We start from the raw sequence: 4,499 nt of genomic DNA on the forward strand, positions 1-4,499 counted from the left end.
AAAAAACCAAAAAAAAAAAAAAAAAAAAAAAAAAAAAAAAAAAACAACAAAACCCTGTGTCTGCAGGCTTTAAGTGCTGTGCATTGACTGATCATGAGAAAGTAAGCATATTTTCGTCTGGAAATCTCAGCTCATCTCTAGCCTCAGCCATTGTCCATAGTCTGGGTGATTTTTAATTATGTCTCTTATCTGGGAGAAACAGCAAAATACGTGAGGTGGTGGAAGGGAGGAACATGGAATGAATGAGCCATCCAGGATAGTAAGTGTCTAAGAAAGAGAGAAATACCAAGTAAGGAGGTCTTAAAAGAAACGAGCACCTCTTCTCAGAAATTAAATTGAGGATTCTTAAAAATGAGATGTCTTGGGAACCAGCAGTTAGCGTAATGGCTATGTCGCTGGATTCCCACGTAGTCGACCGCGGCTCGTGTCCCGGACCCGGTGGCTTAAAACTCACGCCGGGCGCGTGTGTGTGCGTGCCCAAGATCCCGAGAGGAGAATGGAGGAGAAGGGATTGCGGCGTGACCATCTCCCCTGGGGGGTGATTTCTCGCTTTCTGTCTCTATGTCTCTCTCTGTCTGTCTGGCGAGCGCAAGCGCCCTACAGTGAAAATCTCTCAAAAAAAAAAAAAAAAAAAAAAAAAATAGAGATGTCTTAGTCTCAAACTTGAGGTTAGGTCCTATCTTCAGAGGGTATTCTAATTCTCCTTCTCTCCACCCTAACCCACCACCTCAATTGTCTGCTAGCACCAATACAGATACACTCCTGAGCCACTTTCTGAGATTGCAAAGCCACTGCTTTGTCCTGCAAATGCCCAGATCACCTGGGCAGGTTTCACGAAATTTGAAGTGCAGATTACTTGGGAAGATTTCATTAAAAACGTTTCTTCTATGTAGCTTTGAAGGCAGCACCTAAAGTGGCAGGGGCTGGGTGAAGTCCCCACTTTGCACTGACTAGCTCCCCTTCGAAGGAACCCTTCTTTGTCTTTGACTATCTGGACTAGATAGCTGTTTGGCCTCAGGGGAGAAACCTATTATCATGAATGGTATTTCTAGAAAAAAAAAATAGCTAATCGGGTGCTACTGTTTCCTTTCTGCATCCATGTATATGTGTGTGCACATGCATGCATATGCTACTGAAGTTTGGGAATTATTAAATTTGGATGTCTGTTACTTCAGATGTACTATCATCCTCATTCTCATTACCATCACAATTTCTGTTAAAATCACAGGAACCCAACTGGTTCTCTTACAACCCTCGTTCTACTCCACCAGCATGAAATTGCCGGAGAGGAGCCCTGTTGGTGCACTCACCTATGTAATCCTGGTGTGTTTATGAAGCACAAGGAGGCACTCAATGCATATTTGCCAAATGAATGAGTGAATGCATGTATAATAAATAGTATGATATTAATATTTTTCATGCAAGATACCTATTCTGTTTTGTTTTAACTATTTTCCCTTTAAAATTCATTCTACTTTCTTTCCTACACAGACACTTTCTCCAGTGTATTTAATGTGTGTCTTTCCAGTTAAACTTAGGACATAACCCCCGAGCGGGGACGGCCACATCACAGTTCCTTTTCCTCCATTCTTTTCCCAGGATCTTAGGCACATATGCACATGTGCCCTGTGTGACTTTTCAAGCCACCCGGTCCGAAACTCGAATGGCAGTCACCCATGTGGGAATCCAGCAACATAACTGCTATGCCATCTGCTGGTTCCAAGGGTAGACATCTTTTATTAGCCTTTTAGATCCCTTCAGAGTTGCCAATTCTCGTGTTTACCTGTGTCATATTGGTCTTATTCCTTCCAGCTGACTCAGAGCAACTCAGAGCAACTCAGACCCCACAAAAGGTCTTCCAAAATTTCATGGAAAATGTGTACTATGAAAAATCTGGGGAACCAGCAGTTAGCGTAATGGCTATGTCGCTGGACTCCCACGTAGTCGACCGCGATTCGCGTCCCGGACCCGGTGGCTTAAAACTCACGCTGGGCGTGTGTGTGTGCATGCCCAAGATCCCGAGAGGAGAATGGAGGAGAAGGGATTGCGGCGTGACCATCCCCCCTGGGGGGTGATTTCTTGCTTTCTGTCTCTATGTCTGTCTCTGTCTGTCTGGCTAGCGCACGCGCCCTATAGTGAAGATCTCTCAAAAAAAAAAAATCTGTGCAAGGATTTTGAAGTTGTTTTGTACCAGCACAAACTCATATTTTAATTCCCTTTTTCTGTGAACTATTTGAAGTCCCTTTGTATCTAGATAGCAATTTCTCATTAATGTCTTTTTCCAGGCTGCTCTCATTGTTATCTTGGCACAGAGTGACATTTGAGGAATAGAAATATTTTTCTGTTCATATTTTTTTCATAATGGTTTGTGCATTTTGAACTTTGTCTTCTAAAACCTTTTACAATGTAAGGTAGATATCTTTCCAATCTGAGATAAATGTATAGTCTAAAAAATTTCTTCCATAAATTTAATACTATATTGCATTTTACAATCTTTTTTATTTTTTAACCGACACATATATATCTGAACACATAAAGCTTTAACCAATTACATATCTGAACTTGGTCTATGACAGAATTTATTATAAGGAAGAAGAGTAGATTGTTTAGTAAATATTTGTGAAGCATTAGCTCATATTTGGAGAAATCTTAACAAATATAAACTCCAACTAGATTAAATGCATTCTTTTCAGTATGCATTCTAACTTCTACAATTGGTTGTTCTATTTATTTTATTTTTTTATTTTTCATAAAGTTTATGTTCACTTCAGCTATGTCACTTTTCTCTATGAACTCCTCATTTTTTAATTTTAATTTTTCAATCTTTTATCTATTTTTTTCACGAATGAGAGAAACAGAACAGAGAGACAGAGAGACAGCACCCTCAACAGGATCTTGGTGTTGTGATCCACCCCCAACCTCAGCCAGTCACAGAGAATGACTGTGCCTATGCTCAGAGTACTTGGGGAGGTCTCCAGACAAACCTGGAACCTTCTCATTTAGACCATCTTAATAGAGTATACTTTTACTGCTGTACCACTATCAGCCCCCAACTCACCTTTTACACTCTAGGGTATAGGAGTTGCGTTGGTGAGTAATGGCCATCAGAATGGAGGAGCAGACCTTAGGTCCTAGAGTATTTCTCTGAGGAGTTTAGGGGGGTGAAGAGCCTCTGGTGTTAACATCTGTGCTTGACTATTTTTTTTGGCGCTATTTCCCAGAACATTTCCTAATTCTTCCCTATTCCAGGGCATCTTCCCTCTATAGTCATTGTATGGGGACAGTTGAAGGAATATTCTACCCTGTTTTGAAGAAAGACAGAAAATGGTATTCCACGGGTCATGCTGGGACTCAGAAGTATACCAGCTGTCTCCCAAAAGGACCCTGAGCTGCCCCACCTGAGGCCGCTGTCTAACTTTAACTACCAAACCTCCACTTCCTTATAAATTTTACACAAATGCTGCTTTGTTTTTGAGTGCCCCTCTTAAATCCACAGGCTTCCATTTTCTCTTCTGGTGTCTTCATAGTTGATCGGGGAAACTGCCAGCAGGCTGTACACATTGGCTCTGATGTGGAGGACTGGAAGCCTGTCAGAAACTTGTCACATTGGGCATCTGGTGTTGGAGATTTGTGCATGTCAAACACAATTGTGGAATACTGTATGAGTTTTTAATGAATTAAATTGTTTTATTCAGATTCCATTTGCCATCTTTTAAGTTAAAAAATAAGAACTTCCAATATTTAGACTTAACTTGTTTGACAGGTTTGTTGAAATCATATCAAATATAAAAGTAATCTCCATGAAATTCTGTGCCCATAATTAATCAGTAATTTGACCTTCTGAGATTCTTGTAAGAACAGTTGGGTCTGTATTTTATTTTACAAATTAAAAAAACCAGGGTAAAGTTTCAAATCACATACTCAAAGACACAATTGATGGGTATTGATGGTACCTGAGACCCATTTGTGGAAGTCTCTGTTAAAAGCCCTTTACTTCAATGAACACTTACTACTGGGCCTTCTGGTCTCATCCCAGAGTCATTCAATAGTCCTGGCCTTATTGTTTAGGCTGATAGAAGCTGAATTCTACATTCGACTTTTTGTAGCAAGGACCAAGCTGTGGTCTATATTACAAGAAGTTAAGGTATAACACAGAGGCCTACTTTCTCATTCTGGACACATGGACACCTGGATCATTGCTTTGAGCCAGCATCTTATTTCCCCTGTGTCTCAGGTTTCCACTTTGAGGGAGCTGCCTTGTTGCCGCCCCTTTATTGTTCACCTCTAAATAGTTTGGGGTTTGTAACTGGGGGCAACAATTCAAGCAGTCCCTTGTCCCTAACTTCCCTCTAGGATAATGAATTGATTTATCTTCTGGACCAGAGAGTGTCAACATCAGAGATTTAGAAGGACCTTTAGAGACAATATAGGCAGATGGCTACATTGGGTTTCCTCTCCTCTCCTCTCCTCTCCTCTCCTCTCCTCTCCTCTCCTCTCCT

The 4,499-nt window shown here is 40.9% G+C and overlaps 1 long non-coding RNA gene across 3 annotated transcripts in view; it reads left to right on the forward strand.

The window, feature by feature from the left end:
* The window catches only part of LOC114005928 (uncharacterized), a 191,636-nt gene that overhangs the window by 3,047 nt on the left and 184,090 nt on the right, over positions 1-4,499 (forward strand). The window lies entirely within an intron of this gene.

The sequence above is a fragment of the Tupaia chinensis genome, unplaced genomic scaffold (assembly GCF_000334495.1).
Source record: "Tupaia chinensis unplaced genomic scaffold, TupChi_1.0 Scaffold144952_1, whole genome shotgun sequence".
Classification (NCBI taxonomy): Eukaryota; Metazoa; Chordata; class Mammalia; order Scandentia; family Tupaiidae; genus Tupaia; species Tupaia belangeri.